Source organism: Amphiprion ocellaris, chromosome 5 (genome assembly GCF_022539595.1).
Source record: "Amphiprion ocellaris isolate individual 3 ecotype Okinawa chromosome 5, ASM2253959v1, whole genome shotgun sequence".
NCBI classification, from domain to species: domain Eukaryota; kingdom Metazoa; phylum Chordata; class Actinopteri; family Pomacentridae; genus Amphiprion; species Amphiprion ocellaris.
This window is the reverse complement of record NC_072770.1, coordinates 16,802,389-16,829,475: the sequence shown is the minus strand read 5'-3', so window position 1 is coordinate 16,829,475 and position 27,087 is coordinate 16,802,389. Positions and strand designations below refer to the sequence as shown.

The 27,087-nt window shown below is 42.4% G+C and overlaps 1 protein-coding gene across 4 annotated transcripts in view; it reads right to left on the bottom strand.

Moving 5' to 3' along the window:
- Positions 1–27,087, bottom strand: part of sema3fb (sema domain, immunoglobulin domain (Ig), short basic domain, secreted, (semaphorin) 3Fb) — a 63,913-nt gene that overhangs the window by 28,728 nt on the left and 8,098 nt on the right. The gene's annotated exons all lie outside the window — the stretch shown is intronic.

The window sequence follows — 27,087 nt, the reverse complement described above, 5'->3', positions numbered from 1 at the left end:
ATATATGAATTAACTTTTCAGAAAATTGACCAAAAAAAAAGATCCAGTAACAATACAGTTGCTGAAATCTAATTAAAATTGCTCTACTTACCTACAGTTTTGTCTTACTTGTAGTTTACTTCCATTTTTTCTACTTCACACTTCAACTCTATTACAAAAGCAAATGAACGCTACCCTACATTTATTTGGCAGCAAAAATGTGTGTGATGAGTTGAAACACAATGCCACTATAATGACTGAACCAGTGGTTTTTGATCACCGGCTGACCCAGTTTAATAATGTAAGGTTTCATATGTCTAAGTTGAGTTGGTAGCAGTTTCACCAAACCTCCTGGATCATTAACCACTATTACAGTTATTAAAGTTATCCAACGGTTTGAAAAAATGAATAAAGATTAGAAGAAGAAAAAAAATCTGTGTAAGAAACTTTATTTTCTTCTTCACTCCAACCCCATTAAATTATCCTCCGTCATATTTATCTTGTGGGAGGCCTGATCCCTGGGGTTGGGAACCATTCGACTAAAGCGCCTGATACATAATAATAAGCTGCCTTTACTTTTACTTAAGTGGTATTTAAAATGCAGCACGTGCAGTATATTTACCTTGTGGTATTGGTGCTCTGACTTGAACAGAAGTACCTCAAGTAATGTCAATTTGAGCCAATTCCAGCTTATTCAATGTCAAAGTCAGATCCACAGACCCACAACATGCTCATTGTTCAATATTTATAGAAAGAAGCAACAAGTCTTTGGGGGTTTGAGGTCTTTTCGTGACCTTTTCCATACCTGTAGGAACATGTTCCAGGGAATCCTCATGAGACTCTCTGCAGACTTTAACCTTTAAAAAGCACTTATTCCTTACACACACCATCACTACCTGCTTCACCAGTGCAACACTAGAAGGTGGCTTCTGTTATTTCTTTGCCTGTATTCACCACTGTTAACTACAAATAGGGTCTTCGCATGAAAGAAGAGGTGAGCAGAGAAGTGTGTCCAGTAGCAGTGAAGCTGGGCCAGCACTAAAACAACACAGATGGCTGTTTTTTTTTCTGGTTATTACAATTTCTTTGCATTCATTAGTTTTGCTTCCTGACATTAAACAGAGGTTGCTGTGACTGAGTACTTCATTCACTGAAGCAGACTGGACCTGTATATGCTCAACCATCCACCAAATTAATGCTGCACATGCATGTTCAAAGATTGGTGCAAGAGTACGTCTGCAGTGGAGACGGTCAGCAGGCTGTGGTCTGTGCAAGTGTTGGTCTGGAAAAATCCGACTAAAACCTAAACCATTACAAGTGCAAATGTATTTTCATAAGCTCGCCTGGTTAAATGAGGTATAGAAACGTAGGGGAGAAACATGCCTCACTGTCAAATTGAGCCAGCCCTCCTGCTCCTGAGAGAATAGTTGGCTGCTGACGGTGATCTCCGGGGCTGCAGGCCTGCATGTTGTAGCATATCTCTCCATCTTAAATTAATAGCTAGCGGGCCGAGTTTACTTTGGAAATATGTTTGGACAGGAAAAGTTCACTGGCATGGAGCGCACTCTCAAGATCACATCTCCAGAAACAAGAAAGCGCACTGGTCAATGTTGTCTTCGATGAAATGATTTCCCACCACGCTGTCACACAAGGGAACGAGGAGGCTGGATTTTATGTATCATATTCAGCTGTTAATGCGTCCTACCCCGCGGTGCGCTGCGGTAACATTAGAACTTCCTCTCATTAAGGAACGATTACTGCATCCAGCATGGCTTAACAGTACACAGCCCATCCCACTCATAACTTTCCTGGCAAATTCACAAGAAGCATCGGGCAAGTGATTGGATCATGGAAAACTTCAGACTGTGTGTTTAAACAAAACACTGACAGAGCGAGAGAGAGAATTAAGCGGAGGTAAATACACATCCTGGCACTTGACAGCATGGTGCACACTCGCTACATGACACTGATATGGGTGTTCCACCCCGCTGCATATTTCTCTGGTTTCAAATTGGGTAAATTAAAAGTGCAGGCCACTGCCAGTATCAGTGCAGAGCATGTCGCTGCTTGAAACCTTCAGTACTCCCTGTAGAGAAGTGCGGAAGGTAAGGAGAATGGGGGCGGTAATGGGAAGAGACAAAAGTTTGCGGTTTGCTAACAGGAAAGAAGCGATGAGCAACGTGGATGAGAGTGTGTAGCAATGATCTGCTCAGTTCACACCTCTGTGCTTTTCAGCAGTGGAACGTGTGCTTGATAATAGAAACTGTATCTGCTGCATTGACCTGAGCTTCTCTCCAAGGATCACTGCAAGACTTACATGAAACATTAGAACACAAACTATGATGTATTTAAGTGAAACAACTGTAAATTATAAAGTGTAGTCTTAAATAGGGTTTGATTCAGTGTTTTCAAGTGGTGTAATAAAGTGACAGAAATATCCTGTTAGCTGCGGGCACATCACAAACAAGCTGCACTACCTGAGCAGTGTCCTGAGGCAGTTTCCAACCCGTCAGAAAGAGGTGCGTTAGTTCACACACGCCAGAGTGGCAGGAGTGATAATTAGGGTGTTTAAGAGGGGGGCGGGAGAGGTGGCGTGCTCTCACACATCAAAGCCTGCGCTTGTCAGGAATCCTGGCCAAATATTTTGAATGCTGTCAATGCAGGGGAGGAAAACTCCAGTTAAGACAGTCTCATTACTCCTCAGAAGGCAAGCTCCATTGCAACTGCAACAATGAAACTGCACTAAATAATTATAAAATATTCAGGTTCTTTTTTGGGGGAAACTGCATGGTTGCCTGGATGGAAGCGGGGTCAACTTTTAACAAGGTGCAGTAATGAGTTGAGATGCCACAGGCGACAGTGCCACAGGTTTAAGAGACTCACTCGACATGACACAGTTCACATTAAATTGCGTGTGTCTTAGTCACTGAAATATTCATACGTGTCTCCTGCCTGTGGACCTGTGGAAAGGTACATTAATTCTCTTGGGCACAGTTGCTACGTTTGCCAAAAAACTGGAGATGAACCTAGGAATAATGACTTGAGACTGAGCACACAGACAGCTACTATCTCCTGTGTGATCTGGTAGGATGGTGTCTATCTGTCTTCATCCTACTCTAATATGACCTTCTAATGTTGCTTCAGCAGATTTGCTTACATGCAGCAAATGTCCCGATCCTTCTCGGTCAGAGAATATTCTTAGCTTTGGTCTAATTGCAAATCACTACCGAACATTACTACGTAATTACAGCAAATTACAATTTATTTGCACAATCAACTCTAAGTTATATTTACCTGTTGGATACAGGGATGCAAATTTTAACAATTTAACAATTGTCTTAACCCATATTTAGCCACATAATCAATCAATAGTTGCTTAACTGTTCAGTGAATGTAGTACAGTTGTCATTTATTTCTTGTGCTGATGAAGCCAGTTTTAACAACAACCTCTTGATGTGTACCACAAAATTGGCTTGTCCTCATTAACTACTCTCATCATCCTGCACGAATTCTGTCCTGGTAAACTTGAGCTTATTTTCCATACAAGAATACTGACTGGAGGTCATTAACCACCACGGAAGTCTCTGTCATGGTGGCTCATTGCTAGCTAAACCCTCGAAATGTTCTCAGCCACACACACATCAAGAACCCCTTTACCTATCAACAACAACCAATATTTACACATGACAAAAGTGAAATAACACAAAACTACTCATTCAACAATTTGCAGCTTAGTGCCTCGTCCGATTCACCTCCTCAGGTTGCTACAGTATTAAACACAGCAAGCTGTAGCTGTAGCTTCCCATCTCATTTATCCGTAAGAGGCTCCAGCATCTGGAGCAACACGTACTACAGCTAAGGCACAACCTTCTGCCTTATCGGGTAATATGTTTTTAATGGTTAAATTATTAATATCAATTAAATTATTAACATCAATTAAGTTATTAACAATTAATCATGAAAGTTTCTAGTTGGATGTAAATTTTCAACTTCCTACAAAGTATCCTGACAAAAAACACATGCAACTTCTTGTACACTACGTCAGCTTTTTTTGTTTGCATCTTTCACAATATTTGTGTCAGATGAGTCCATCAAGATATTACTGAGTTTATACAGTAGTAGTGGGGTTGGCTCGTATCCAGATGCCTCTATCTGAGAGCGGCTGTGCTCTCTCACTTATCTCAATCTAGCACAACTTTCTCACAGCGATTTCCGGTATCTGCATGATAAGGAAGCACCAAATATAGGGGCAATCACTGAGCACACCAACATGGAGATTAAAGAACCCTCTTCTGCTTTTGGACAAGTGTATGCCCGCTGGAGGCCTGAACTGCCACCTGCACTCCTATCTTGTTGGCAGAGCCACTTCTAATCAACCACTTTCGGGGGCCCACAGATCCTTCCTTCACCCTCCTTCAACGGCTTCTTTCAACACAACTTGTCTTCATGTCAAACATTTACATGAGTTATTTAGGTTTGTGTAAGCTGCACGCTTCAAAGCCAGTAGACAAGTGACACAGTTGTAAAAGAATGCCTGTGTGATTACTGGAGAGTTGGTATGAGGTTAGCTGTGCTGCTAAATGAAAAGGAACGATAACAGCATGAGAACGCAGCAGCTGCTTGCCTCGGCTTAGTCACTCTGTGGGGCGGAGGATAATAAAAGTGGTCACGGGCTCGGCCACTGTGTCACATCAGATAGGACGCGTCATTCAGCAGATAACAAATAAGCTAGGGCACCGCATCCAGAGATATGATCTAACCCAGCGGTAATGCCAAAGATCCTGACCCACAGAGGAATGGTAATCTATTGTGATGTGCTCTGAGCTTCGCCGCATCCTCTGTGTGTTTGTGTCTGCAGTTTGGTGGAGAGTCAGGCTCTGCAGCTTTTTGCTTTGAAAGAAAACACAGACATAACAGCATGCCTGTACAAACACCTGCCCCAAATGCACAAAGCATCCACACAAGCGACTTTGGAAGTTGCAATCTTACGTCAGACTTGGTGAAAATAACAAGGCATGACACCAAGAACAAGATTACAGCTGGTGCAAAACTCCTTCATTACCAGCAACAATCATCTGTCTTTTATCATAAATTCTGTAGGGAAAACACATTTTTAAAATCCAGTATATGTAAGTTGAGTTCAGTTATAACATTAAGTTCTGGGGTACGTTCATTCAGATGGGTGATTTGGAATAAATGTTGAAGTTGCGCCAACTTATGTAAACTTTTCCTCAAAGGTATTTTTAGTGTTGCATCGACTTGTGCACACAAGCATGAGCAGTACAAAGAAAAAGAAGGCTTTGAGAGCGAAGTTCAAATCTCCACACCCCTGGCTAATCACTGCAGCTTACAAAAATTGCCAAAAATGAGACGATACTGTTTAACCACAGAAGCATACTGAAGCAAACAATCCATAGACTCCATCACTGTCTGTGGTAGTCGAGTTGGCAGACGAAAGCTTTGAAAGTTTTCTGCTTTGTGATCTGGTTTATGGTGCGTTTTTGTGAATATAAAGGATGTGATTCGTTAATCACACAGGAAACCATATTTGGACGTTGCACTTCAATAGCGTAAAATGAATCCTGAAAACACGAAAAAGAAATCCAACATTATATTAAATCATCATTGTAAAAAAAATTACAACACTCACACAAGTGTGTGTGACTTTGATACGATTCCCTGCCAGGCTTTACCAACCATTAACCCTCAATAAAGAGAATCTACTTTGCTATTCATGGCATGCTGTTTGTGTTGTGTTGCTGTGAGTTCCCTCACTAGGGAAAAGGTGTGACCCTCTCTTGTCTCAACACATGTTGAATGCGATCCGTCATAATGGATATGCACTAAAAGCTCGCCCATATCACACATCATTAACCAGCGCGTCTGTCCTCACAGTGTCTAGAAGCTGCACCACAATGCTTCATGTCAGTGTGACACCTTCCTTTTTACCACCGTCGCCACCTCGTTACTACTGCACCCCGCGCCCTTCCACTCCCCCGGCCGACCTGGGGGGTTTACCCGCTCTATAATTAGGAGCCACTGTAGTGCCCCACCCCTCCTGCATCCACTCCCCCTCTTTGCTAATGGCACCAATTTGTATTCACTGTCACCTCTGATGAGCTCTCATGCGGAGAGATGGCCTTATCACAGGGCCTCTGGCTCCCATCACCTAAGCTCCTCTCCTGTTGCCTGCCAAGTCCAGCATGCTGATGGACAAGCAGTGAGGGTGAGGCGGGTGACGGGGAGGAGGCTTGTCTCCGTTTTCATGTAAACTCCTGTAACAGCAGACAGATGTGCTCCGGTACAAGGGGCAAAGAATAAGATAGGACCAAAACCCAAAAGTGCATCACTCTGAGCATTTTAAGCCAATAACCTGCCCCGCTGGACCTGCGTTCTCTCTCCAAACAAATGAACATCCTTCTCTCAGTCTAGTAGAAACATATTAAAGCAGAGGTCCAGCTGAGGAGGATGTGAAACGTGGAGAACTAGTAGGGAAAGAGATCCTCCCTTGAGAGTCTTGATCTAATCACACACATCTGCAAAAACATGGCTCCGTTTTAACGGACATGTGTTTTATTAACAGTCTCCACCTGAACAGTGACATGTTTCACCCTGCTTTCATTGCACAAGTCAATTCCTGCAATGTTTTGGCAGCCTATTCATACCAACTGTTAAGCTACATGCTCGTGCACAAGAAACTAAGCTAAAAAGTTACTAGTCGCTGCCTTCGTTTGAAGCAACCTGAGCTCTTGGGGTGGTTTTAAACGGCACAGACGGCGTTATCATCTCTGAACGACACTTGGATAAAACCTGTTTTGGCAAGTGCCGGTCAGCAGTGTTGCTGGAGCCTGAGCCAGGAGACACGAGGGGGTCAGAGTTCACCGGACAGCAGTGGCAGTGCTTTATGTTCTGGTTTAATCTGGGATTAGCTCAGGGTCAGGGTTATCTCTCCTCAGCCTGAGTGGAATCAGGAAACAGGGATTGCCTGGGGTAAAGTGGCATTACTGGATAGCCTGTCCAGCATCGCAATGAGCCTGTGTTCAGCGAGGTTAAAGAAAAGAGCGAGAGTGTATGTTGAGCATGGCTCACTGGGCTCAGGGTTGTAACCTCTCCGCCATCACTCTAACATTTCCCAGCCCAGAGTTCCAGCTCAGTGGACATCCACATGAACTACGACTATGAATTACTACACCCCGAGAACCAATGAATCACTGGTATATGGTATCTGTCTCGCCACAGTTATGTGCATACCTTCTGGTTTCCTGAGCGCATTTAGCATGGTAAATTCATTTTAATGCTAATTTCATACAGAGGCCAGAGCAGCAGAAGACACATTTATATTAGAACAACAAAGACAGAGCACTGCAGAATTAGCAGAGGAACGTTGAGGAACAACAGCCACAAAGACTCAACATTAAGCTCTGGTCAAAAGAGCCCTGTTACCTTTAGCCTCCCTTATCTTAACCTGGCATGCCTCAGCTTCATGTCAGACTATAATCCCTCACATATTGAACACACTCAGAGGCAGAGGCACACTTTACCAGCTCTGGTTCTGCCATCTGAGTCCAAAGGGTTTGTGCACCTGGCCAGGAGACCAGAACAGCCTTAATGTTATGAAGATAGATCGCTCTCATTCTCACACTCTGTTAAGTACTGGAGAAACGCTCCGTGAGAAAAGAAAGAATATTTACTGAAACCGTTCTACACTTCACCAAAAGCAGGATGAGACACAGACACACAAATTGTTAACCTTCTGAACCCTGAATAGTTTCTTGATGGTTTTTGCTCCTGTCACTTTTTTACTCGCTGCGGGCTCAATTTTCACAGCAATAAAGTCCTGCACCTCTATAGAAGTAGCACAACCACGGCTAAAAGTAGAGAGAATTCCAACATGTTTTCTCTGCAGTATAACAAAGCTACAATACTATAAATGATAAAAAATAGAGATAAAAGTTACATTTCTTTGGTTATTTTTTTTAAAAATCTGTGTAATCTTTGGTTTTTACCAATACTGGAAAAAATAATGGATTTCACAACCGACATTTTTAATTTGTTTTCATCTTTATCTCCTGTCTGCTCTGTGTAAACATAGCTTGCAGTTCACCTGAAAAGTCTCTAAAGCCTCTAAATTTTTGTTGCATGACTGTTGGTTATGGATGAGTCACGAATGTCTTCATGATTGTGCTAAGTAGGGCAGAATTTTTACTTTTTTACCAAATCTGTTCACTGCAACGGGTTAATGTTTGGCAGATTTTTAAACAAGATATATAGAATAAAATGATTTGAAAAGATATCACAATCTTAAGCCTATATTTGGTCAAGTTTTCCAACTGAACAACATGCCACAGATGAGTAGTTAAAGAGCTTGTCAGAAAGATAAAAAACCTGATTATTCTTTCTGTTTTTACACTTTCTGTCTATGATAAATGGGGCAATTTTGGTGATTTTTCAAACACAACATGACAGAGGGGTTTCGGTCTCATGGGATTAAAGGTCCAGTGTCCCAATAAAACCAAAAATGAGTCTCATGACACTAAATACCACAAATTTAGCCTCTAAGTTCACTTATATTGAAACTCAGTGCAAGCTGTTGTCAAGTATCAGGAACAAAGTGATTTTTTAACAGCTGAAATACAGTGGATCTGTCATTTTTGTAAGAATCTGCTGACGGGTTCAAATGAAAAATATTTACTTTTCATCACGAGTGACACAATATCTCATAAATATTCTTAAATGTTTATCTTTGTGATACTTCTGGTATGATAGACACAAACAGCCACATCAAAGGGCATCAAAAAGGCAGGTTTAAGATGCCATAGGCTGACTTCCAGCTGAGAGTTTCTGTTTTCTTTTATTAGTTAGTAACTTAATGTTGACTGTTTTCCTTGCTGTGTTTTGGCAAAGCGACTCTTTATCCTCTGCAGTGCTGCAATTAAGTATTTCCAAGTAGTTTCCATCGAATGAAGGGAAATACTTGAATATTTTATTTGCATCAACAGAGCAACATGTCTTTTAAAAACCGTGAATTTATTGAAAAGGACTTTCTTGGCAGCGTGAATCCACCACTGAGAAACTCTGTCAGGAAAATGTCTCAGTGCGACAATGCATCTGTGCGTCTCTCAGGTGCATCCTGACAGGCCAGTGGAAGATTTACAGTCGAACAGACACAGGATACGGCAACGTCATGGATCTGACACCAGTGGGCCACTATCATGCCCCACGGTTATGAATGCCTTATTTGTTAAGCCAGTGTGGGGTCACAGCGTGGGAGGCCAGTTGTTCCAGCCCCTTCCTGAGAATGACACGGAGGCACGACAGCTTGTGACAGCAGCCATTGTGGCTCTGCTCCAGGTCTCTTCCTCCCACCAGTCTCCCACTGTTCCCTCATCCTGGGTATGTGCACACGGTGCCACCTCAGCGCTCGCCTTCCTGTTTCTTGGGTGGGCAGGTTTAAGTGGGCAGGAAGGTCTGTTACTGTTTTATTTGCCGTGTGGAGCTTCTGTGGTCATCAGTCACACTTGACATGAGGCAGATGAAGTTGACAGAAGCGGGAGGCTGATGTTACATCCCCCCCCTCTATCTCTCTATCTCCTCTATGAACAGAGGCAGACGATCAGCTGAGTTCCGATGTGCCCCTCATTCCCAGCCGTTGTGGACGGGAAGTGGGATTAGAGAACAAATCCCATTTTTCCACGCGTATGTCAACAGCTTCATTGCGGTTTTGCCTCATCACTTACTTTCTCCATTCAAAGGGAGCTCATCTGAAATGAAGGCGATTAGCCTTTTGTAAACAGCTTTGTGCTTTCGGCTGTCGCTGCACCCCTAACACATGCACCCATGGGAACCAAGGGCCACAGGGCTGACTCCTTCTGAACAGATCTAACACAGCTACTACAGGAAACCCAACTGGAAGCTACAAGACAGCAAAAGGGCAAAAGTCACTGATTCAGTTGTGCTCTCTGATGTTGTAAGCCTGCTGTTCGTAAACCGTGGTCGTTTTAAAAGGCCTTCTAAGACTCTGCGATCTTATCCTCTTTCTGAGTCCGAACAAGATAATAGGTTCCCTTAAGAACTTAGGGATCAATCTGGTGGGATGGGTTGTCCCCAGTTGACCAATTTATGGTTGACGTTACTGTTCAGTGGGTGTAAAAATATATTTCAAAATTTCAAAAATGAAAGAAAAAAAACAAAAGATTAGGAACATTAAATTATAATTACTTGCATGTTCTCCATAAAACTATTTCTTGACTGTGTTTAGAAATGCAACAAAACCTATTTTATTTCCTCTATTTAGCTGATCAGTTTAAACAGTATGCTGGTGTTTTGGGGTTGATTGCTCCTAAGCAGTCTTTACCTAGATAGTTCCTGGAAGCTTTATCTCTGTTAAGACTATTATTTTGGCAGACCACGTTCTATGCCCATGTAAGGTGGTGTTAAGAAGATAGTGGCTCAGAGGTTGGGTGGTGGTTTGCAGGGTCAGCGAGTTTACCAAGCCGATTTAGCCATCCCAGTTTGTCACTGGTAATCTCCCGGCAGCTAACAGGGTGATAAAATCAGCCTGATAACCGAGACGGGTAGAGCGAGAGAGGCAGACAGAGTGGGTGAGAGAGAGATGTGTTTGTGTGCATGACTTCTTAGACCTCATCCCTCAGCCTCTCTCACACATAAGAAGAGATAAAATGCATAGCATGCAGATATACACATGCGAGTGAAGCACCTCGCACACAACAAGTGTGACCAGCGAAGGTTCAGAAGCTGCAGCTCACAATGCAATCATGAGATGCAGCAATTCTGAAAAAGTGTCCATTACTGCAGCTCCTCCACACATGCAAAACCACCAAGCAGAAATGAGGTAACTCCAGATGGAAGGTACGGAATAGTCGAAAGCAAGAAGCGTGTGAAAGGTTCACATTGGTTCCTCTGAGGTGGAATATGGAGGTGTTTGCTTTGGCTGCGTTAAACCAAAACCTCAGCCCTCAGAGGGAAAAAAGGGCGACATGCAGCCAAAGCATCCTCGTTCTCTTCCTCCATCAGCCCCTCAGTCTGGTCTCTTTGTGCCCCATCATAAACACTTAATTTCTTTCCCAATTCAGGAAATATGTTTTCTAAATCAGGGGAGGCTTCTCCTGTTTTTCTCACATTCACAGCCAAACAGAATTATTCTTAATAGGTGAGATGTTTAGAAACAAAACTCTGCTGGCATGTCACCCCGAGTAAGGAGCTTGTATGTCGTGATGTTGATGGGTTTTAGATTTCACTCACAGCCCAGCAAGACCTCATTTAGGGACTAGCTTTTATTTAAACATGTTAGAAGGAAATGTAGCTGTCAAAATCTATTAAGCGACTTCAGGTGCAAGCAGGTTAAATGGTGACATGTACTGTAGGAACTTCAGGAGTGAAACTGAAATCCACAGGTTGTCCTGAACAACCACATGGCGATACATCTTCTTTTCAAAACTGAGTGTTTATTACAAGAATCAATAGGCTGAGAAAAAGTGATTCTAACTGAATTTAACTGCAAACAGTGCTGTTGAACTTCAATTAACTGTAGCTGTAATTGCAGAGTGAAAAAGCACCCAGCAGCTTTTTGTCTAGCTGGGTGCAGACATGCTAGTGGCACAAAGATCGATTTCCCTTTCTCTCCTCTCAGCCGTGTTCTATCATAGTCCTGGAGCTGAAGCACTGCTGTGATTGAAAGTCGTTCTCTCAGCTCGACCTCCCTCTGGTACAGAAAAATCTGAAGAGACAAAACAAACCCTCTTTCCCACTCATCACTCCATTGCCCTGCAGCTCTTCTGCACGCTGAAATTGGCAAGGTGACCTTGATGAGGGAAATACCAACTGTCAATCATTGATTACCAGGACTTTTTACACATTCACTTAAGGGCTCACCTTTCAAGTTGGATCAATATCAGCCAAAATGTAGTCAGGGAGTAACACAGAGAGGTGGCTATTAGGGGAGCAGTGTGCCTCAGGAAAGATGGGGCATTTAAATTGGTAGTCCAGCAAGGAGAGCATTGTCTCAGCACACAACACACCAAACTGCACCAACAGAAAAAAACTAAACAAATGGGAGGTTCCAGCATCTGTTTCCAGTATCTGTTTCCAGCATGTATCTTGCTGTCATCTGCCAACACAAAAGCACATCAGTCCAGCACAGAAAACACTGAATGCATGCGTTTTACTGCAGTTAATTATGACAAATGTTTTTCTTCATTATTACAATAATTGCTGTGTCATGATGTCATTTTTGGCTCCAGTTATTGTTCATTTGCAGTTGGCACTTCAGTATTAAAGAAAAGCAAAGTCAAAGTCCAACTTGGTTTAGTGTAAAAGTTTACTCAACACAAAAGGCTTTTTAAGTATGTGAGTACTTCAAATTATTACACAACAAAAGGCGCTTTGTACATCATGCAGAGTTTCAGTAATGTAACACAAAACACACAGGAAGCACAAAAGCACCATATTTGTTTGCTTCTCTCATCCTCTCCATGCTTACATATACTGTGTTTTTGTACAGCTGAATTTCCAATAAAATTGGTGTCATTTATATATTCTTCTGTTTCTGTTTCTGATAAAGAAAAAAATAGAGAATTATGCCATTTTAAGACTACCTGTTAACCTGTAGTCACTTCCAGGCTGCTTGTCTGCACCACTAAAATCCTGATTTTCTAACCATAATGTTGTCTGGCAAATTCATCACTCACTGTAAATTTGGCTATAATTTCATAGAATTCATAGCTACTAAAATCATCAGTGAAAAAATACATAATAAAAAATATCTACCATGTCCATGTTGCACTTTGCTTAATAAACAGACTGAACCTTTTCACTTTAAGGGGTTTGAAAGAAACTTGGGTTTCTTCTAGATTTCCGCTACTGACTTAAATAAACACCTTTTCTTTTTGTTAAACTGTGGAAATTCCCTTAAACGAAATGGTCATTTAGATTTTTGAAGGAAAATTGATCTTTCAGATTAATTGACTAATCGATAAAATAGTTTCGAGATAAATCAACAGAAAAACATTAGTGGCAGCCCTAGCACGGAATGATAATATTGTTGATTACACAAGATTACTGCTCACTTGTTGCACCTCAGATTTTTTATTTACTCTAAACTGTAATGCCTGAAAGTTTCCAGATGGTAGCCAAACTGCACTAAGTAAATTTTGTTAAAAAGAAGTCAGAAAGAGTAAACAAACTCAACTAATCATACATGTGACCAGGTAAGCCAAACCTTTACAGGTGTAAAATTATTACCCAAACCGCCAATTTGTGACCAGCTGCAGTTCTGTAGTTGTGAAAAAACATCATTTCCTCTGCAGTAATGTAGGTGTTCATGCTTTACGTTTTACATTCAAATAAAGTGACGGCTTCAGAGCTCAGCAATGACTTTTTTCAATACGTCACTTTAGCTTAAATGAGTGATGGCTACAAGTACAGAAGTTAGATCTAAGTTGTGGTAAATGGTAACTATCTTATAAAATCTTTTAACATTGTTCTCACCCAGGTGAAAAGGCCAGTTTTCTTTTCAATCAAAGCTAAATCCTCTTCACGTGAAAAAACACAGGATACAACGGTACAAGGAATGCAGCCAATCCGTATGTGTTACTACTACATTCCACAGAAAAGCAGACTCCATTAACGGGAAATAAAGGTAAACCACGGCAAGATAATAAAACTACAGTCTCTCTCTGGAAAGCTGAAAAGCGTGAGGTGAAAAGGTTGATGCCTTGTCTCATTATTCCTGGATAGCATATTTGACATGGAATCATCTGTAAATCTGGAGAAAATCCTGTCGGCTTTTTCCATCAGGACGGCCTCACTGTGGGTTGGTGGGAAGCGACCGAGGGATTGCTGGGCTGCGTTGCCGCTAAGCCACTACTGTAAGCATCTCGCTCGGGCCGCAAACGCTTTGCACTCCCCATAATGACTCATTGATCTGAGCTTCTCAATCCCTTCCCGCCTTATCTCAGCTAATGGGGCGGCATCGTGGTCCGTCACAGGCTGCAATCTCTCTAAGAGACTGAGTGCACTTAGAGGTCAACATTGTTGCTCTCCAGAAGTGTGGCGCTACAACCAGGTGGAGAAAAAAAAAAAAAAAGCTTTTTGCATCCTTCTGAACACTCACCCTCCTTATTTGACAAGTCCACACTCCCTCCAACAACCTTTCTGGTGTTTTTTTGTGAAGTGGTATGATATACTATCCCTACAGGACTTCCTTTTATCATTTCAATAACAAACTCGTACTTCACACATCCATAATTCTTCTGGGTGCATGATAGCCCGGCTTTGACCCCAAACATTTGAAGCTTACAAAAGGACTCCCCTACACAAACCCCTGAAAAGGCTTCGAAATCCACTGTGATTTATAACATTTGAGGCTGGCATGACAGCAGAACACAGCAGGGAGTAGGTGGGAGGGGAGCAGGAGGGTAAGTGAAAGGTCTAAACGGACCAAACAACTTTACTGTACTACAATACACTCTGACTGCTTTCCCTATAGGCCAGTGCTACTGAGATTAAATTTTTTATCAGACAACCACAACAACAAACACTATGGACTCAATGAAATGTGGTTAAATGTCACTTAAATCCCTGTCCATTTACTTGACTCTTTCATTTTCCCTCTGATATTCCTTCAGGGTCGCTTGACTGAGAGAAAAAGTGGTACAACCCAAAATGCATTTCCTTTACAACCACTCTAAATCCTGTGGTGCATCTACTCCGAGGGGGCAAACTGCTCAGCATTTAATCACATTTCACAGCATCCATCCACAGGTCACAATATCAGTCCCATATGACCTGGAATCAGCAATAGGGCACAAGGCTGAAGAGTCCACTAAAGTCTACTAAAAGAAGACGCACTGAAAACAAGATCCGATTCCAACTTAACTCCTCATCTGCCCCCCCATCATCATCTCCCTTCCTCATTAATCCAGAGGAAACTTGTCTTTTTCGACTCCATCGTGCCTGAGGTGACATCCTCACATGACAGCAGACATACAGACACCTTGACAGCTATGGAAATATGCGCAGCTTTGGCAAAAATCAAAACTCGGCCTCCCTGAGAGATTTTAATGACCGGTCTGTTTTTCCCCACTTGGATTTAAAATCCGACACACCTGACAGCCTTGACATTTGACTGACAGTCAGGATATCCTACACTGTGACCCTGCAGCCCTCCTCTGGAGTAGTTCTGGCAGTAGGTAATGAGCTACAGGAGAGGTCGGAAGTATGGATTGCAAAGTGGCTAAAATACAGCTTTTGTTCACAGTGAATTCCTAGATGGTAAAGACAAGAAACCAGAGGGGAGGAGGCACCCCGGGCCTAAAGGTTTGTTTTTTTCAGTGAGAAGGTATTTGCTTTTTCTCTGCAAATAGACTGGAGACAGTACAACTTTGAAAATAATCAGTTAATCTTCTGACACAAATAACAAAGAAGGACCGGAAGAGCGAAATGACAAAATGTACAGGTGAAGGACAGCCTTTTGGGGACCCCATGTAACTAAGATAATTGCAGTTAGCTCCAGTTTATCCCGGTTTGAGGAAATGTTCTACTTTGTCAGAGCCTGAGGGCTCCACTTTGGAGCAAAGACATTAGTACATGTTCAGACCAAAAATAGCAAGGTGTTAAAAAAAATGCCTGACTTGGTGGTGGTTACAGGTATGAACAAGATTTCATATGATCCAGGATTTGGTTTGAGTGATGGATCTTTGAGTTGAAAAGATTATCAGTGGTAGAACACGACACACGGGTTTAGAAAAGTAAGAATCTTATAAGAGAGAATTCATGAACATTATCACCAAAGGTAGCGTGCATTTTGTCTTGGTTAGGTAAACATCCTGCCTTGGATGTCAGTGACTGCTGCTTAAAGGTTTGGGGACCTTTGTCATCAAAATGAACCTGTGTTTAAGGTTAAGAAATTATCTCGGTCAAGCTATATAAAAATAAAGTTTACTTGTAGTAGGAAATGGGAAATAAACAAGTCTTGAAAGGTTGGACCACCACTTTAATGTGGCCCATCCATCCACCCTGACCTCCTCCCTACATAAATTTACAGCTCTTTAGTAACAACCTGATCTGCTTTGCTCCAACATGACCACTAGAGGGCTTTATTTTATTTGAGGGACTGTTGTTCTTTTAGTGAGGACAGTTTAAGTAAATTCTTCTTTGGACAGAATTGCCTTGTTCTCACACTCTTCTGTGGCCCTGCAGCAACCAGCAATTAACCGCCAATTTAGTATGAAACCCATCACGGGTCGAGTCCTTCGTGTCCCAAAGGGGGACCACATTAATAGATTACATATCGCCAAAGAGAACAAAACTCTGCTCCAATGTGGAAGCTGTTATCTGACATGTTATCTTTGGCTCTGTGATGATGTAGAACAGATTTGCAGAGGGTCACGGTGATAACATTAACATAAATTCACATCATTTCCAATCAGAAGGCACTAATTTAGATGGTAAAGGCACCTAATAGTTGATTTCCTTCTGTTTAAGTGACTTCATTTCATTATACTCTTAAAAATTGCCTTGTCTGTGACAGTTTCCCAAAACAGTCATTTTCCTTGAGGACAAATCCACTCTATATAGACTTGTATAGACTTTGTATTTACATCTTGATTCTCGTTGTTTACTGCTGTCACAGAGTGGATAAGAACACACAACTCATGCTTTTTGTTTGGCTGTTTACTACTTTAGCTCCTTGGTCAGTTTGAACAATTTGAGGAAAATATCTAAATGGCATTTTTCAGTCAGATATAGTGATTACATTTTTTTAAGTTAAGCTTCAGTTAAGTATTCACTATGTGATGGATTTAAAACATGTGATGAAGCGCTACCATATGAGGCACCAAAAGTGTCATTTTTTAAAAAGGACACTGCTATTAATTCTTTCACAGTTTATTCTGCATAAAGTAAACTGCCCCCTTGCAATGTGCAGACTGTAATGGTTCAAACTGCAATTTTGATTTGAAATCGATTAATAGAGCAGCTCTGCTCCCCTGCAAGCCAAAGCTCACTTTCTCTCACTGTCTCTTCATCAACACAGCAGCAGCTGTGAACAAGCCGGAGCCTCTCGTGATTCTCGCGGCCACTGCCTCGCCTGCATGATGTTGCAGAAAAACATTTTAATTGACACAGCAATTAAGCCAGACAAGTCAAAACAGAGCTCCTCTGGAACCTCCATGTGAGGAGAGAGTAATCTTCCTCCCCAGGCAAGTTTATCTTGAGAATGTGGAGTATTCATCTGAGATGTATGGCTTGTATCTCAGCCAGAGAGTTCACTGCAGAGAAAATATTTGGGAATAATGTGTGATTAACTGCTGCATATATCACCGCTGGGAATAGTGGGAGATTAATCAGTGTGCATCACCATTAGAGGGTCATGCCGTATTTTAGCCCACTGAAAACAAATTGTGTACGTCAGATAGCTGACAGATACGCTTTTCTACAAAACTGCAAACAGATTTAATTTTTTTACCTCACCAGAAGATTTTCAATAAGATGCAAATTAGAAAGCTCACAACTGGAAAAAAAGTTTTTAAAAAGTTGTTAATCGTGAGTCAGTTCCTGACTTTGTTTCTACCTGCAACAATAATTGAAACTGATATGATCTCAAACAACTTTCATGTCCATGCAAGTTCAATTTCAGACCCCACTAATGTTGGCAAATGTCTGACAAGTACAATATGACGAGCACAATTAACAATCTGCATCGTTAGAATTGTGATGTACAGCAAAGTGCATGCAATTTGTAACTAATGGACTCAGACATGCAGTATTTGAATGGTCCTTTTAACACATGCTGCATATTACGGACTTCATTGTTTGCATAAACCACACTTGGTTTGGCAGCAACACCATGTGGGTGAGCTGCTATGTACTACAGAGCAGCTCTGGGAACACTTATCACTGTATCATGACGCAGACAATGAGTTAAAAAACGATTCTACACGTGCAAATTGTCACATCTTCATCTTATTATGTAGTCCCAAGACAACACATACCATAGATTGTTTTTGGCATTAGTTTTTCACAGGTGCTTCTCCTGACACAACAGAGAGATAAACCATAAATATCTGCTCACTCCACAGCCCAGTGAGGTTAACAATGACGTACTGCTGGCAAGGGCTCGTTTTTTCAGATGATATTTATCACAATCAACCTCAAGGTCTTTTTATTTCCTAACAAGCATGAGAGAGATGGAGTCTGAACCAAGGCTGCAGATTCAAGATCCACTGAAATGGAGCATTTAACAGGAACGCTTACCTTCAACACATCCATCACTTTCCAATCCCGATTTCTGATTAAATCTATTATGTACCACATTAAAGAGAGGAGGGATATAAAAGCACACTGGCATGGTTTTATATCTTACATCTCTTGTTGAAATAGCATTTAATTAAAAGCATTTATTTGCTAGATTGCTCACAGCGGAGTTTGTGTGACACCCAAACCACAAAGAATGGTAATGTCCGCAGGCGCGTCAACAAACATTTAATATCACATGAGAGCATCTGTCACAATGAACTCAAAAACTATAAAGGAGAATTAAAAAGGAGAGGAAACTCTTTGACGTTTAAAATATCAGGTGAGTCGGTGATTGTCTGGGGTCATGACAGCTCTTTTCAGAGCCTGCTCACGCTTCCCCTCGGATTAACGCATGAAAGTGAATTTTCTTGACGTCTCAAGAGGCAGCCTTTGCCAAGCAGCTGGAGCTCGTTTCTAAGACGGAGACGTGGGGATGTGATGTGTTAAACCTGGGAGCATAAAGGAGCAGAGGGCGGCCCCGGCTGTGAAAAGATTCATCGCTGCATTTATCAGCGACTGTGGTGTTTGCGCACTAAAACTATTTCAGAACTTGACACAACTTGCTAGTTGGATTCTTTTCTTTCTGTCGTGTTTTGACAGGGTGAAAATAGCAAGTTAATATTATGCAACTTAACCTGGGTATAATTCGAAATTTTACATGGTTTTCTGCTTCCATGTTGATTTTACTGCACTCTTGCTATAGCTCCTGCCAAAAGTTACTCCTGCTCTTCCTTCAGCCCTGCAAACCATATATTTACTTCTGGCTGTGCTTTGGCTCTTTGATTCTGTTGTGGAAGAACATACAATATATGTGCTGTTTCTAATGAGAGTCCATGTATGGAACCCTGGGTCAAACGGCCACATCCAGCAGGAACTTACACTGTCACATGCGACAAGTGTTTGAATTGAAAGCACCTGCTGCATCACTGCACAAGTCCAAGCATTGCCCAACTGTAAGTTTTAATCCTAATGCAATACATTCCGTATAAAAAATATGTTGGAAAGTAATTGCTTTACTTAGATTTACGAACAATTTCCACACACTCCAGCACTCCTGGTGAGTACTGAGGCACCTTGGAGTTGATCCTACAAACACAAACACACGGCTGAGCTTCACCATGAGCCTCGACACGGCTAGTAAAGAGTTAATTCCACTGAGTGCTCAGTCCCTACAGTGTGCCATTAAAAGCGCAGCATCTCACCTAACCATCGTTTATCTCTGAGCCGCTAATTAGTTCCGATCAATTACCTTTGCTCAATGCGACTTCCACATTTAAGAAAACAGGAAGGGCTGCTTATTCACTACTGCTCTTTTCGCCAAACTTTCAAATATTCCCCTCGGGTTGGTTCCACTAGCTTTCTTTTTTGGCGGCTGGGAGGCCTCCATTAAAAAGCCATCGCTCACCACGGGGTCCAGTGCGAGACTGAGGTGGGCACTGGGACCCCCTAGAACCCCTTTCTGTGGTTGAGCGCTGTGATGGAAAAAGGGGAGTTTAACTGACTTAATTACAGGCTTTAAAACAGCAAACACTCGTCACAGTTGAGCTGCGTTACAGAGCTCCGTCTGACAGAGTTATGAGCAGAAACACTTTCAAAGGTGGGTGACGATATCAGTCATTAGCAACCTGAGGTGGAGTTGGGAGTTTGTTGGAGCAGAAATACAACCACAATGGTGACAAATGTATGGAGGGCTGCCTGATTGCACACCAGTGGAGCCGAACTCCGGCTAAGTGACAGAATATGGACACGTCCAACAGTGTACCGTTACCGACGGGGCTTTCTGTGCGTGCAACTTTACTTTCTAACCTGGAAAGCTCATCCAGCAAACTTTTACACTTCCTGCAACTCTATTCCTCACTGTGCACCCTGGCTGTCTGTCTTTTATTTCCACCCTGGAAGATAAAACATACACATGCCAGAACTTTGGAAGGTGGGAGAAGATGAGTGGGGGTAAAACCTGATCCACACTGTAGCCCATGAGAGAGACTTTGGACTGATTCAGAGCTCGGAGGGAAAGAAGTAGGAGTGAAATCCTAGCCCTCGTTTTGCCTTCCTCTCGCTGTCCCCTTTCTCTGTCTTGCCCTCCCTCCGTCAGAGCGCTTCGTCTTGGACTCTAGGCCCGTTTGTCTTCTCACAGAAAGAAAATGCAAAGTAGGCTGCACCGAAAACTCTGGGAAACGCCACAGGATGTCCCTAGGGGGGAAATTAAATACGGCCACTAAGATCCAGACAGTAAAGTGGCAATAAAGTATTCATTAACCCTCCATTGAAGAGCTAAGCGGGAAAACAAGCAACTGAGTTAAGAAGTCAAACAGGGACTTAGACACACAGTAACACCACCCCATCTTAAGATTAACAAAACAATGAGAGACTCGGAGAGCTCAAGAGCATGTACATCTCGCTCAGACAAGCAGGGAGATCAGAGAATCAAAGAAGGGGATGTGAGTGACTGAGCAAAGTGAGCAACATTAGGGCATTACCAAATAGTTTCACAAACAATCCCCCTGATGCTCATAATCCTCCGTGCTTTCATATTGCAACACATCACCCAGTGTTGGTTTGGCAACACGCCACACTGGAGTGGAAGATGTAAACAGTCCTTTTTACTCCTCCTGACTTTTATTTCCCTCCATCCCAGGATCTCATTTTTCACCTCCGCTCTAAACCCCTGTCCTCTCTTTGCAGCTCCTCAGTGGTGCTCCTTGGACCTGGACTGAGGAATCTATAGGCAGCACAGAGAAAGGCCTGCGGGATGCTGTCCGCCGCATTCATAGACAAAAAAAAGGCCTGATGCCAGTTTGACGCCCACCCCCAGGTCTCCCAGAATGTGAATGAACTTCTGTGAATAAGAGGCAAACCTACACAAACGCCCCTGCAGCTATAGGACCTTCACAGAGGGTAGAGTGTGTGGGCGACGCCAAACAACAACAACAACAAGGGGAACTGCATGCCAGGGTTCCCCCTTTTTTCCACTCCTTCACCAATCAAGAGGAGGCACCGATGCAGGAGGGGGCCTGAAAGGATGACAAAAACAGCCTGTCGGGGGGTCACCGCTGGCCCCGACTCGGACTCAATGGGCGTGATCGAGAGTCCATCCCCACATACTGCAATTAACACCTACTCAACCAACACGCAAGAGGCAGCGAGAGAGAAATCTCCAAATCAGCATTTCAAAAACCACGCCACTACAAAGGCATCAAAGTGCATGCATTGTATTATGCCTGAGTACTCTTATGTGCTAAACTCTTCAGTGTGTCTTCCAAACAGCCTCATTTCCCCTTACCAAAGTGGAATAGTGTATGACCTCATCAGTGACCAGATGAGGAGGTGGGAAGCAGGGAGCAAACATGCTGAAAGGTTTGGATGGGAGGTGAAATGCTGACTGCAATTTACTCCTTAGATGCTCGAGTGAACTCTGAAACAATGATCTGTGCAGCATGCAGTTTCAGCTCTCTAAACTACTTTCCCTCCGACTCTCAAACAAAACCACATGGCTGGATACCAAGCTTTGCTGATCTAATTCACCAAATGAAAACTTGAACATAGATTCTTTGTGTTTTCCTGTGCAAAGAGGGTCAAATGCTGCTCCGTGTCTGCATTCGATCATAAAGGTGGGAACTTTATGGAACTGTAACACGAAGCCAAATTATACCAAGTCTGGCTCCGATCAGTCTGATGTTTCAGCTTTTGATCTAATACGTAATCCAGTCCAATCAATGCAACTGACTGCACTGATTAACCACTGATTAACAGCAGGCACATCATACGTAGAGCACAACTTGCAGCTGAAGAGTGTTTTTAGGCGTTGTTTCTATTCTTGAACACTACACATTCATGTTTTGAACACACTCAGCCTTTCCATTAGGGACTTAGGCCACATGTCAGCAAATTACTTCGCCATCACTGGAGTGACATGACATTTGTGTAATCAGTATTTTTGCAAACTATATCAACATTAATTTTAATTCATTTCTATTTATATGGCACCAATTTACATCATAAGTTGCCTCATAGCACTTAACAAAGGTGAAGGCCTGACACATTTTAAACAGAAAACTCAACAATCCAAAATTCCTTTTGGATTTCCTTTGAGCAAACACTTTGCGACAGTAGAAAAGAGCCAAAAAAAAAAACCTCCCCAAATCACAAACTGTTGCATTTATATTGTGTTTATTCCAAAACACTTAACCATTTGCCACTCATTCACACACAGAGACCAGCAAATTACCACACAAGGTAGTAGCCGGACTATGGTGAACAATCTTGGGCCCCAGTGGACCAAGACATTAGTTATATTTGATATTTTAACACAGCAAAAGTATAAAAATTGTTCAAATATTGTTAAACTCAAATACTTACTGTGTTTTTTGGGGCCTCAACTTTCATTGAGATATGTGATATGTCTGCCTCAGAGACAGACAAGCTGATTGTCCTGCGCTACTTTTCATTTATTTTATCTTTCCCTGCCTCATTCTGACCTTACAGTTCATTGCACCATCTGAGCCTTGGTGTATTTACTGTAGGACTTAAAGAGGTCATGTTAGTGGGCCCAAGTCTGAGCAGCAAACTGCATCTGAAACTCAATCCCCCACTGACAGAGGGTGAGAAATTATGTAGAGGTTGTAGATCAGAGAGGTGCAGTTGCCTTGACCTTCCCAGTCAGGGTCATGCTCTCCCACTTGACCTTTCGAAGAAACTCCCATATACTTAACGTCTTCAGGGATGGGCACATGCAGCCTGGAGACAGGCTATGAACAACCGTCCACGTGCACTTGTATTGAAGGTGCCTCATCCATTAGAACATGCCTGTTTAGTAGTGATACAGCTTTAATCTTGAATGCTTGGTGGAGACGTTAAATTGAATAACAATAGCTACAGGGCAACTTTAATTCCAAAATCCAAAGAATTACATCCAACAAGTGGTGAGGAGAGTGTGGATCTAATGGTGTGAGCCTTTAAGTGGCCATGTAAGGAGAAAGTGTGATGCAAGATGAATAAAATCCAATCTAAAGACACAAAGAAAAGCCTTTCCTGAGCAGGTAGTGTGAGCCAAAGTGTTAAGACTGGATATGATTCAGAGGTATGAAGGTGATACTTTTAAAACAGATGAGCCTACGACCACAGAAAGGGAGTGACTGTACTGTTCGGGCTGGAGCGAGGTAACTAATCAGGAGCCGGAAGGAAGGAACAAGAGCAAACAAGTGAGCCAAGTGCCTTCCTGCACCTCAACGCAGAGCAGGGAGGGGCTGGTGTGGTGTGCAGGGCTGGAGCCACAGGCCTGGAGGTACAGGGCAGGAGAGGAGGAGGGAAGCTACCTTCAAAATCTGGCAGCATTGGGCTCTGAATGTGATACGAGCTGCTACTGACAACCAGTGGAGGGAGGTGAAACTGGAGAATTCGCGGAGGTTGAAGACGAGTCGGTTTGCAGCATTGTCGATGAGTTGCAAAGGGTTGCTTTGACAAGTTGGCTTCAAGGGGTGTACTGTAGAACTGATAGGAGATGACTAAAAGTTGAATATTGTCCACTTTTTCATGCATCAAAAACAAAGGTAATTTCTTGTCTAACAATCTAAGACAGGACAATGTCTTAGATCCCTCTGTCCAGATGACAACACAAAGAAGCGCTTCATAGCGAGGCTCAGAGACATTCACCTAGTTGGCAACAGAATTCATTTTCCCCTCACATATTCTTACCCCCACCTCTATAGACTGCTTCCCATCTTTTCCACTAATTCACTGTGTTTCCCTTGAGTAGCACTTGTGTAAAAGAAATCACACAGCATCACATTCTAAAGCATAGACCCTTTTGTAAAACTTGGGTGCAGGTTTGAGTTGAATCCAAGAACCCGTCTAATCTGTCTAGACCATTATTCTACCTGACACCTTAATCTGCCACAAGAGAAACACTAGCGCTAAGAATACACAATGTTCAACCACAGCGGCGGTGCAGAGACAAAGCTAGTCTGAATCCTCAACCTGTCCATCCAGTCTCTAACAATGCCCTGTTTTCACAGGTGAGAAAAGACTTGAAGTCCCTCAGGAAGTTGTAATTATGCCACCTAGAATAAAGACCAACCTTGAAGCTTGGCAAACATATTAGATCACCAATATGTCAAACCTGAAAACATCTTTGTCTATTAACGATTTCCTGAACAAAGGGCAAGGGCTGTATCATAACAAGAGATGGTGACTGGCGGGTTTCTCTGCATCACTGAGAAGTTTCATAAAGTTTAATCGCACCTGACAGGGCTCCCAAGATGTGACTGACATGGTCTCCAGCTACCACACTGAGAGAAAAAGCTTCCCCTGGCAGCTTTTGTGATTACAGAAAATACCCAAGTGCTGTCTTAGTGCTTGGTTGTAACATATGGAAACGTTTAGAGCTCTAACATCTCGGTCCATATTCCGTATAAGCATAAAAGGCATTGCTGCATCAGCTCTGCTCTGTTTTTGATTTGTGATGCTCCAACTCCCTGTTTCTGGCCATTTCATGTAAAGCCGGATATAGTACAATAGTAGCTCCATAAATAAAAACATATGTGGAAAAGATGCTATGCTAAGAGAAAGTGATTCACAGTATCTGGACTATTTGGCTGGTATTTTCCAGTCTGGTGAGGAGGAGGTTTCAGGGTGGGGGGCAACAGATGCAACAACACGGCCATGAAAGACAAGACGGACAGACAACACTGGGTCCTCAGTCTTTGAGAGACACTCTCAGTTTCACTGGCGATCCACTGGCGGAGCCCGTAACCCGACTCAGGAAGCTGTTCCACAGGTGAAACCCTGACCAAAGAGGGGACTCCACGCTCTCAACACAACATATCCTTCTTTCCGCAGATGCTAAAAGAGAGCGACGCTGCCATGCAAGGAATTCCAAACAGCCTGGTCCCTGTGCATTTACTCTCTGTTCCCATGCCAAGGAAGAAAAATGGGTAGTAGAGGGAAGACAGAACTGTAGGAAACATCCTAAGATATGTTAGACTTGAGCTGAGCTGCACTGTTTAGTTTGATTAATCATTCAACTGCTCATGAGAAAATGAACCTGAAGCTAATTTGACAGCAAAGGTACCACTTATCTCATGGTTGCAGCTCTTGCCTTGTCCTGTGTGACAGAAAAATGAATATCTCTGGCCTAAAGGGTGGTCAAAACAAGCAATTTAAAGATGCCACCTTGGGTACCTGGAAATTGTGAGACTTTTTAACAATTAAGTGATGCACTCATTAACTGAGAAAATAATGCCAAATTAATGATGAAACAGTTGTAGTTGCAGCCCTTGTTTGACTATATTTAGACAGTCACCTTCTCTATAATCCCCCAGAGAAGAGTAAGACCTTGTTATCTGCTAACACTTCTGCACACACGCAAAAAATACCCAGCAAACCCCTGGCCATATGTCGGGGAAAAATAATCCCAGCACTGATACGACTTCCTCTTTTATCAAACTTTAGGACCACCCAAGCAGCAAGCTACGATAGACTTTACAACCTTGCAGCCATATGGCACGAGAATCAAGTAGAGCAAGGTGCCAAGTCGCCATATTCTAAAACGCTGAAACACAATGACTCAATTCATGGATCGTCATAAAGGAAGGCTTGTGTGCATTTAACAGCCATGGCAAGGAGAGAATAAAACAGATATTCCAGGAGCTGCAGCATCAGCGCCTGGTGGGAGGCACAGACAGAGCTAATGGTTGGCTGGTGCAGCTTGGAGATGACACCATGACCGCGATTTTTTATTTGTAGAGGGAAATTGGCACCATTAGAGATGGGACATGAGATTACTGCTGGATTCAGGGACCATGTGCTGAAAGGTGCCAACATACTTATCTTTTTTTCAGGGAATATCACACGTCTGTCCCACACATATACCTGACAGCAGAGGGCTGAGAATGGCAGCGCTACTGTCTTCTGTAATACTGCTGTTTACAGCTGACAGATTAAAATATAGTTTCGTTTATTTGCAAAACTTTATTGAGATGAATTTGTGCAATATTTAATGCAATCATGGACCACATACATAGCACTGTTGTGAATAAAGCTTGCTGAAATGTATAAAATCCACTGCACTGAACCTCATTGGTGCCTTAAATGCATTCCAATCAAAACAATGTAGTAACTGGTCTGGAAATAAAATGTAATCATGGTCCTTTCAGTCATCCATCAAATAGGGTGCAGAGTTAAGGTGTCAACGGCTCAGAAACAGACAGATAATCGATTTCCGATTCCTGACCTGTCAGTCTGAAGCTATCGGACACATACAGTGCTCAGTGATTACCTCTGACTAGATAATCTTTCATGCTTAAAGTTGGATGAGGACTGTGACCGGACAGCAATCATGTTTGATTTCATGCACAATTGCTACAAAAATTGAATGGAATTCAATGAAGTGAAAAGATATCGCGACATGCACAGAAATTAACTTTGACAACAAGATAAATGCATTTCAAGGTGGGCCACATCTTATTCTGATATTGATTTTTTTGAAGACATTTGCACTTATTGTTTTTTCAGCACAGATATGAAGCAAAATGAAAACTACGTAAGAAAGGGTTTGGCATTTTACAGTAATCTAATACACAAGTAAAGTCACATGTACCAGGCACCAATCTTATAATCTTCTATAGTGATGTGTGGATTTAAATGCAACACAATCTGTCTCCATACAGTTTGGAGTGCTGCTGTTACAAACAACAAATGCACAAATCAACACAAACTAGAGGTGAAAGGGACAATTCTTACATCATATTCACAGGAGAGGAGGATTAACACTGTTTCTAGAAGAGTAGACCTTGT